Consider the following 11,183-nt stretch of genomic DNA (forward strand, 5'->3'; position numbering starts at 1 on the left):
TCTTGACTTTCTGATTATGAAGAGAAAGAGATATAAACTCTATACGCATATTGTTCAAGAATCTTTAAGTATGTCTACTTGAAATTGTACAAGGTTTTGTCCATACAGATTTCCAAATGAAAAATTTGGTGGTGTACTTGGTACCCTCGCATGTTCAATAAATAAAACATACACAATAATAGAATAACCTATATATTAAACCATTATTTAAAACGGAAAATGGGTCATTTGTTCAAATATTTTTAAAACATGGTTCAAATGGACGAGTAAAAATTAGTATGGGTGAAACGGACAAAAAAAATAGCAAGGATGAAATTGGATTCATCCTGGCTTAAACTTAAAAAATAGCAAGGATGAAACTGGATGCATCCTGTGTAAATTAAAAATAAGAAAAAGTATTTGAAAATTGGCAGGATGAAACTGGTTACATCCTGGCTATTTTTGAATTTTTGTCCATTTAAACAGTATCAAAATCTAAGTGTCCTTTTCACCCAGGAATTATTGGTTTTGGTCTTTTTAACCAATTTTATGTATTTAAAAATTTGCCAAAAGTGAAAATTCAAGGTTCTTGGAAGAAAATAAATATGAAAGCTTTTACCACCTACCATAATTTGGCTTACATGAAAATAAAAAGAACTCAAGAATTTTTCTCATAAAATCAACAGTTTTAGCATCTTGCTACTGGTACAAAGCCTCTGATTTATTATTGGCGCGAGATCTTAATTTCACCCCGAACTCACTATCTCTTTTAGAATCTCGTTGATTAGTTGGGATTCTCTTCTTATTTGGGATCCATGTTAATATTTCGCTCTATTATTGCGAACTTCTAAGTTTTCTATTTATTTTTATCATTTTTCTATTTTTTGTTTGTCTTTTTCTCCCTGGGTGGTGAGACTATCGTCTCCCAGTCTAATTTTTATATTGTGTACAAATTTTTTTCTTAATCTTATCTCCCAATTCAAAAAAATATAATAAAAAATAATCCAAATTTTTCTCATGATGTCGCAAAAATGTGCAATGTCATATTTGCAACCGATATTGTCGTTGCTTAAATCCAAAGCAACGGAGTTACTCGTCCCAGCATGCCTAATTTGGCGTAGTGATAAACACTACGTTGTTTGAGCTTTTGTGCGTCCGAGAAAAATACATATGATGGCCCATAATACATAGATTTTTTGCCTCTTCAAATGTTACAACTCTATCAATGCTTATGATATGATATTTCAGAGTTTCCATCTTACAAAGGAAAATCTTGGAAGAGAGAACTTAGGGTAGGTTAAAAAAAATAGAGATTAAAATAAAATTATATCTATGTATATGTATACACATATATAAAAAACCTTAACTAACCCAACCCATATCCTTTAAACCCTTACACAAACCTAACCTCTTTTGTAGCAAACACGACTTCCTCACATGTAGTGTATAACGGTTAGTTTCTTGCAAGCAGATGCAGGTTCATCAATGTTCAAAGAACAAAATAATTATAGTTGCACGTGTATATATATATATAAGATGTTGAAGATAATTTATGTTCCGAGTAAACATTATGTCGGTGAAAACAACCATGTACAAGTGCGACCATATATTATGAGGGGATACTTGCTTACCCATTTAAAAAATTAAAATTCTCCTTTACGTATTAAACTTGTTTCAATTAATATTTACCCGTTTTGAAAAAAACTTTCAAAAATTTTCGATAGGATTTATACAAAAAACCGAATGATTCATATTTTCATCATTCCTGAATGAATACAAAAACTTACTTAGCAAGTCTTCTCCCCAAATGATTGAAACGTCCAAATTCTTGGAAGTCTTCGGATTGCCTACAGCCTTTCTTTCGCGATTAGATAGTTTGCATATTTACGACCGAGGGGGTTCAAATACACTTTTAGTTCGTGCAGGTTGCACGAATAGTTCAACAACATGACAAAATTAGTACTTTGGACAATTCCTTTATGCTTTAAAATACCATCTCCTGAAACTTTTACCAGAGGAGTTCATCAATTTTGTGATTCCGTAAAAAAAATTTGTGATTTCGTAATAACACAGCCACAAGCCTTTCACAGCCTCTGGTCTCCCCTTCTAATGTTTGAAAGTTTTTGTATAAAGAACCATTCACATGCTTCTCTTTAGTGGTTGTAAAAGTGTCTTCCCCATAATGAGTCTCAGGCAATTGCACCTTCTGTTTTTCCATGATTGTATCTAGAATAAGTGTCAGGAAGAGAGAGTGCAAAGTAAGAATCCACTGCTTCTTTACTTAATCGATTCTTAAACATATAAGAGCCAAATATTTATAGATTTTTATATTATAAGTTCATCTTTAAAATTATATACATAAATATGACAATTATAAAGACAAATCATAAAATATTCATATAAAAATAACAAAAATTCATATAATGATTATGATTACACCCCCTGCTGGTGATTGATGAGTTGAAACTCAAGTCTTGGTGGATACCTGTTATATTCCAGAAAAATTATACAACTGATGTAGGAACAAACCTAAATCTAAAACAAAAGAGAAGAACCCAAATCCCCATCGTACCTTGCCACTTTCAAATCTTTGAAGAAAAAAATTATTCGCTAAATTTAGTTTATATACATGAAAACTAAATAAATCATAGTTTTTCCATTTTTGCGCATAAATGTTTGCAAAAGAATCTTTTTGCATCTATTTTCTTATTATTAATATAAAGTTTTTAAATTTCCACATATAAACCTTTGCTAGTAGTATATATATTAATATATAATTATGGAAAAAAATCGTGATAAATTTCGATGATGTATCCATCGTCATAGTAAATCGATTATATGCGCATTGACAATAAATTAGTAGTGAAACGTGCCTGGCAGTTAAACATACATGATGTCTTAGGATATAGACTTTTTTTTTGTTTTGCATTAATTGAAAATGAATTTATTTTTTTAAACATATTATCTTTTTGTGTATGGATATGACATTGATTTTTGTTTTGCATAATTGAAAATGAATTTATTTTTTTTAGACATTTTGGGATGCAAATCCTATTAAAAAAAATATATCTAATCTTAAGTTACGCATATTGTAAAAGTACTACCAATTTGAAATGTCGATTATTTCTTCCAAAATCAAAAAAGAAAATTCAGTAATTATTAAATATGGATAAATAATTCATAAAAAAACAAATTTGAATGTTGTTTGGTTGGAAAAACGTACGTCCCCTCTATGTTTAATAATAGTTACAACAAAGCAAAAGTGGAATGTTTTTTGGAAAAACATATGTATCTCAATATTTAATGATAGTTACAAAAATATTTAAGAATGTAAGTAAACATATATTTGGAATTCATGTAAATGCAAATTTATATATGGGTAAACACGTATTTGATAATCTCGAGATTATTCCATAGTCGCAACATTTTCTCATGTATCAGATATAAGGTCACTAGATTTTGCGGCTTGCATTGCTCTCATAACAATTAAATCATATCCTTTATTTGATAAGTTTTCACTTTTAATTATTAACTAAATATGCTTATTATATCATTATCATATGTAGCCACACAAGAGAATCCACTCAACACATGGTATACTCATCGCCATCCCTTCATAGATATATATCCGACTTTCGCAGTTTCACTGATGAGATTAGAAGGAGTACCAGCAAACCTTTATATCGACGACTTCAAACCATTATTGTCGATTGACATAGTATATAGTTGCAATAGCAGCTTCACTTTGATTCTTAAATTAAAACAATAATCATGTATTATTATTATATTACATGTATAAGAAAGATAAATTAGGATAATTTACGAAATGAATGAAGCAAATTTACCACATATCCTCCATATAAGATGGCACGACCAACTTTGCTTTCATCAAATGTTGATTGAAGCTCATACCTACTTGCCAACTTTTTCTTGTTGAACTTATGAATATTGAAAAAGCATACAAGTCTTTTTGTCACATTCTTCTGAGCCTCATCTGTCATTATGGACCTGCACAATAAATTATTTTTCATCTTCATAATATATTTACTAGAATTCTTATATGAAGATTGAAAGTTTAAGGAAAAAACCCCATTTGCTAGGATTTGATAAGATGCGAATTCCAGGAGGGTGTAGTGTTATATTTCCCAAGATTTTAATGTTATTTCAGTCTTAGATGGGGATGTGCATGAACAAATTCATCATTGAACGATTTATTTTTTATCGTTTTGGTAGATATCAAATTTACAATTTCTTAGATAAGAAATACTTTTGTCTTGATCTCCTCTTCGATAATGTGATATTATCAAATGTTACAGCCATAAATATTTTCTAAACATATTTTTAAGTCATTCTACAAATGTATCTTCATCTAACTTGAATTCCTTGTTTTCGTTTGGGTAATATCAACGATCTTCCTAATAGCGGAGACATATAAAATTAATGTATTAACGATACCTAATCAGGGGGTTTCATGTATAAATAAAAGTGTTTAGTATCGTTTCCACCTTGACCTCTTAAATTATGAATCTCATCTTTTCCAGAACTTAACATTGTAAAATCTCGAAAACCTAATGAGAGTACTATCCATGATTATTAATCATTTATCCAACTTATATTCATTGGAAAAATTAGAGCAAAATCGACATCCAAAATCCAAGTTTAAGAGAAAAACAGAGAAAGTAGTATATGATAAACTCGATTTGCTGATGTAAAAGACAAAAATACTTTTATTGTAAATCATGGTTTTTCTTATAATTTTATCTTCCTCGTCTTCACCGGAAAGTATTTACTGGAAAAAATATCTAATATTTACTTAGGTTTAGAGTTTCTCAGAAGAAAAAAAAAATTTTGATACAAAGAACTTCTTTATTTAAGCGGAAACATTGCATAACTTATTACTAACAAGCCCTCCATTATCAATTTTTCATAAACCTCAGGGATGTTACACCAAAATTCAAAAGAAGCTTTGTTAGCTATTACATGAGTTATATTGTTTGAAGTTCTTCTAACATGACTGACATCAAAGTAAGAAAAGGAAGGTAGCAAATGCCTTATTTCATCTACATATCCTTGGTTCATCCGGTGAACTACATGTTTGGCATTTTTGATAGAACTAACTACATTTATACAGTTTGATTCATAGATTACGTTTTATCTATCTCAGTGGAGTTAACGTAGCGGAAGCGTAATAACTTGGATCAAGGATCCAAAAGATAATGAAAACTAGTGTGAAATCAATAGATTCACAATAGCTATAAGAAAACTAGAGAACAATAACTAAATAAAATATCTTTGATAAATCAAATAAGATAATAATGTTGAATGTGTAGGAATTCTACAAGGCTAGGCCTTCTTATATAGGCTTCACTATTTCCTAAAGTAATAAAACTAGAAAAGGAAATCATACTAAACTAGGAAACTAATATGTTCTAGAATAGTTCTAGAATAGGGAAATCATAAATTAGGAAATATACTAGAAATAGAATAAGGTTTGACTCTAATGTCAAACAAGGGTGACTTGGTCTAGATGTTCTACATCAGGCCCCCTTTCTTGAAAAGAACTCGACCACGAGTTCAGTGTTGGAAGAGAAACTTCATCTCCTGGAAAGTAAGGAAAAATATCCTTAACGTTAAATGTAGACGAGATGTTCATGCTAGCTGGGAGGTCGACAACATATGCATTGTTGTTGATCTTTCTCAGTATGCGGATGGGTCCAATCACTAGTAGAAAATGGAAGTTAAACCACTGCCAGGACAAGAGCTAATATCACCAAAAACGACTGGTTTAATGAGTTGTAATATTGTAGTGGTTTTTCCCAAGACGACTGTGTCTCACACACGTTGAAATCTTTAGAAAAACGACTTTCTTTAGAAGTGGATCAATAACACTGTCAAACACAGTGGTTTAATAAGTTTTAAATTAGAAAGAATAAAAGTTAATCGCTCGTTTAACTGGGCTGAATATTTTCAGAGAATCTGATTTGTCTGAATGGCAGTCTTACTGGTATTTCTGATTGCACCTAAATTTAGAAAAATCTGATTCTTCTAACTTATTATGAATGACATAAAATTTGAAATCCATTAAACTAAAATTTTAATAGGAGCTCATTTGATATCATTCAATTCAAATTTGAAATTTGTTCACAACGGTAACTCAATTTACATTTGAACCAAGCTGACACTTCAGTCAAAAACTCCCAACAAACTCTACACAAGTACTGAATAGTGAATCCACTTTTCTAAGTTATAATTATGACTATTATCATTAGCATTCTGAAAGATTTTCTTATGCAATCCGTGGTAACTAGACCTAAAGGCACACAAAAAAAAAGAAAAAAAACGGCAGAAGGATGAACTGAGTAGCCCAACTGATCAGCAAAGTACACTGCAGCAAAAATAAGTTCGCCGTTAGAAGTTTAATAATAAAGTTCTAACTGCTTTAAAAAAAGGAAAGAAACTTCTAATAATAGAGTATGTCCTAAAAAAGTTTTTGACCCCTTCAATATCAACACCACGACATCTGTTTTGCTAGAAGAATCAAGCACTAAGTACTCCAATTCTTACTGGTCCATAAGAGGTCAAGATTTGTTAAGAATTGAAGGTAACGGGAACATCCAAGTGCTTGTTGATCTAAATAAAAAATTCTTGAACTCTTACAGACAAGTGCTTGTTGAAGGAACTACAATTTCGCAGCAACACTATTTAACTAACGTATTACGTTAAAAGAAACAGATAAGTCATTTACCGTTGATATCAAACTGAATATCCTATCCATTGAGATTAAAGAAAAGCTTATACGCAAGCATAAAGGATGGCACAAAAATATAAACAAACACATGCGCAGATAGAACCAAATAGCTTTGATGCGCAATTTAGTACCTGGTCTAATGCTTGCAAGCGAAATGCATAGAGCGCCCCTTCTGCTAAGTCTACAGGAAGATCTCTCTTGCAGTTAAAACATAAATATTGACATCATACAATTATCGACCATATACATTTTTCTTTAACACCACATATCTCTGCAAGTTCTTAAGGTAAATAGTTGTCGGAGGAGAACAAGAGCAATTACACCTACTGATAATTAAGATATAACATATCCAAAGAACAAAACAGTAACCAACCCTTTTATATTTTCATAAAAGCATAAATTGTGCACAATTTTTCTTCAAGTTTTTATTCTAGTAAGTGGCCTAACAAATGCTATCAAGTACTTCTATACAAAACGAAGTATAAAATGACAAAGCAAACAAACTTCTACAAAACTCTAAAATTGGTCATAAGGGGTAGGAAAATGGAGTAGAAATCTGGCTTGCTAATAATAATTCAAGTAGAAATCATCAAAATCATTTTCCCTAGATAAAGCATCTGTATCTGAACGCGCAGATGGATCTGGAGTTATCATCTCCGCTTCGAGTCTAGCTACTTCTTTCTGCAAGTGTTTAACTAATTGTTTTTCTGATACAACCTGTAAATAAGCATGTAAATATGGAGCTAAATAAGTTAATCACTTTGCGGAGGACTAGGAAGATGACAGAATAAAACCTTTTACTTGTTCTCAAAAATCAAATTGAAAATGCAACTAAACTTGAATGAGCACTGAGAAACTAATACAGAGAGAGAATACATGAATATCTACGAAAAACATACGACATACGGAAGGAATACCATATTCACTTCGGCATTTTCAATGACTTCCTTTGCACGGGTGGAAAAAGAGAAAGTGTTGGGAGATGTTCAAAGTGACTCATTGCTGAACTAGGCGTACATATGATGGCCCTACGAGCATTCCCAACAAGTGAGTGTTGTAATATGCGTGTGACATTTGAATCCTTGTAAGGAATATCGCCACTTCTTTTTCCAGCATTGATAAGAAATGGTCCAACAAGAAAATTAATTAATCAACCATTTCAATGAATCTAGAAGGGGAAAAAACCAAAACGAAAAAGTAACAGTTGTCAAACAGAGGATGTCCTAAAAAAATATTTGTTTCTACTTTACCAAACTAAGTAAGTAAAATGTTCGCAAAAAAACTAGCATTAGCAGCAAGCCATCTCCTTGTTAAAAATATCGAAGGCCACAATTCAGTTGCTGATGTAGCCTTCGCGTATAAATTCTAACCTGAGCTTCATGATTACATTAGTCAGAGTCATTATAATTAATATGGTTAATGTGGAAACCTTCCCTTAGCCTAGCCCAGTATGCATGTGTCTGAGTAGCTCTTCCCCTACCAGCAAGGTCAATAAAGTTCTGCAGGTAATGCAGTTAGTGTCTGCTAATGGTGGTGTTCGTTAAGTTGTAAAGAAGATATATACCTCGATGACAGTTCTGAAATCCTTGGTTTTAGCTTATTTCCTGATAACATGAATAGGTGACCATGTGTTCAGCTCTCCTTTTACATAGAGAAGATAAAAAAAGAAAAATTCAAGCATTCAGCTGAAAGCTATTACCCGATCTCCATCCCAATACTGGTTGTTTTCTACAGATTTTGAAATTAGCGGAGCTTGGTTCGCAGATGCAGTGAACACATATGGATCTTCATAAGCACTAACATTTAGGCCTTCGACCCTGACCCAATCGCAGATCCATCATTCCATCCTTAAGATGAAAATAAAATCAAGACTATATCAACTAACAACCACAAAAAGAAAAAGGGATGAGGAATATACTTGACACCTTCACTACCAACACATACACGAATATCCACTCAAACTGAAATTCAAAGAATAACATATGAACTAATTTTCCACGTGTTCTGCATCCCAAGTAAGGAATTAATATTTGACATCGACAGAGATGAGACATTACAGAAGAGCAATTAAGGAACCCAACCATTGAGTTAAACAATTCGGTACTTCGGACAGGGGAAAAATAGAGAACTCGATAAAAGAAAGAAACAGAAATAATGATCCTTATTCCATCCGTAATGCATAGGCATTTCATCACTCGACAATAATATTAGACTATTTTCCCTATAACACCAAAAAGAACACATGAGTTTGAACATGACAATAACAAAACCACAGTATTATTGGATGATGTTCATCCCATGCAATCAAAATAAAAGATGTTCATATTTAATTGAGGTGCAGGATAAAAGCATCTAGGATCAAAATTTCTCAGCACCAAGAACCAATTTTTGTCTCACCAGAATATTGTAATGGTCTGTCATCCTTGTTGTTAACCCATTTACTGATGCCGTCACTTCTGGAAGAGATAATTATGCCTGGAAGACAAAAACATTAATCTATCAAATAGGAACGCTATACATGAATCAAAACATACCCAACAATGTAAAATGAGTTCATATTCGGACACCAAATCGAGTTAACAATACACCATCCTTGAGTTTCTATGTCAACCATGGTTAGCACAAAAAGAAAGGCTACCTAGGATACAATACTGTAAACTAAACAAACCTTTTTTTAGTCTTTCCCATAGTCATCATAAAAGCATGTAAGCTCTTCCTTGCTCCACCAAGATCATAACCTGCCAGCTAGCTTCCTCTCCTACATAGCAAAAGTATCTCATCACTAAGTATCTATACAACAGAAACAACACAGACTTCACTCTGAACGATGAAGTACTCATTTAAGATTCTAGAAATGCTAAGAGAAGTGAGGAACCCGGTTTTAATTGTACAGATGGAGCTTTTTCTCCTGATTTTAATTTCTTTAGCCATTCCAACTTTTGCTTCACCCCTGCAGACTTTAGGTCATTCTAATTGAATATCACCCATATAGTCCAGACCCTACAATCACAAACAGAATCTATTAGCCACATATTATACACTTAATAAAAAGATACAAGAACCATAAATATCATACCCCTTCTGTTTCTTCTTTGACTGTTTATCCATGTGATCAATTTTTTCATCAACCTTGACCAGATAAAAAAATGAATAGCAGTTACTGTTAAAGATTTCAAACTATACGAAGATATATAACTTAAATAGAAACCAAAATAGATTTTACCTTGGTAAGACCCTCGACATACCCAATCGATTCAGATCGACCAGTTTTATTTCTTGGTACAAGCTGCCTTAACAAACATGAAAAAAATCAATATTCCCAACAGATTCCATATTCAAATAACAATCCCTAATAAAACAGGTAAAACAGCATCATTAACAAACATGTACAAATCAAAATCCCTAAAAAATTCCAGATTCAAAGAAAAATCCCTAATTACAGATAAAACCCTAAAGTCTAATCGAAACAGATTTTTTTTGGTGAAAATCCTAGAATCTTACAAGAGAATTAAATCTAACCAAATCCAAATTAAACAAGAGAGAAAGAAGAAGAAGTAGTAGTAGAAGAAGAATCATACGCGATGTAAGGGATTTGTTTAATTACAAACAAATCGTTGTTGTTATCTTTCAGTTTAAATTTGGGCTTTTTGGAGAAGATTAAGAAGATGAGAAAGGGGTTTGGGTTTAGTAGCAAAGATTGAAGTGATTACTTCTGATTTTTTTTAGTTTTTGGATTCAATGAGGATATGAATAATGGAGAAGAGAGGGGCGCATCTAGAAATTGAGCAGGTTAGAACGACAAGAGAAAGGAGGACAAATAGAATTTTAAAAAGGTTTGTTATAGAATGTTCTTTCTCTCACAGTGGTTTTATAACTCTACAAAAACCTATTAGGGAGCTCGTGTTTTTAGAAAAAAACTTATCTCTAAAACTACTGTGAACGAAACAAGTTTAAATAAAACAACTGTTCGCAACAACACCAACAATTATTACAGCCCAGCAACAGTCGTTTCAGTGAAGCCCAGGAAGTGGTTAAAAACTCGTTTTCCACTAGTGAATCTTCTTGTACTTCGTCTTGTTGTAAGTACCCGTAGGAAAACGATCTTTGCTCAAGTATACCATAACTAGATCACCAACTTCGTAGGATTGAAAACGACGTCGACGATCAACATCTATCTTGTACTTGGCATTAGCAGCTTCCAAGTTTTTCTTTACCTTATCATGTAGCACTTGTAGAGACTCTATCATGTGATCTGCTGCAACATTGGAACTAGGAATAGATGGTAAAGATACGAGATCTAATATATGGTTGGGAACCTTCGAACAAAAAATTTTAAAAGGTGCATAACCTGTAGACCGATTAGGAACTGAATTATAGGCGAACTCAGCTTGAGCGAGAGATAAATCCCATTGTTTAGGTTTGTCTCCGGATAAACAACGAATAAGATTCCCTAATG

General features: G+C 32.4%; 1 long non-coding RNA gene across 1 annotated transcript; it reads right to left on the bottom strand.

The window, feature by feature from the left end:
* Positions 1-7,165: 7,165 nt before the first annotated feature.
* On the bottom strand, positions 7,166-9,480 carry LOC113337338. The gene is made up of 6 exons (XR_003354192.1): positions 9,396-9,480; positions 9,125-9,202; positions 8,427-8,574; positions 8,292-8,331; positions 7,645-7,830; positions 7,166-7,444 (listed from the first exon to the last, which is right to left on the bottom strand). It is a non-coding gene; the product is annotated as an uncharacterized LOC113337338 (long non-coding RNA).
* Between the last annotated feature and the right edge of the window lie 1,703 nt (positions 9,481-11,183).

This window comes from Papaver somniferum, unplaced genomic scaffold, assembly GCF_003573695.1.
Source record: "Papaver somniferum cultivar HN1 unplaced genomic scaffold, ASM357369v1 unplaced-scaffold_16, whole genome shotgun sequence".
NCBI lineage: Eukaryota > Viridiplantae > Streptophyta > Magnoliopsida > Ranunculales > Papaveraceae > Papaver > Papaver somniferum.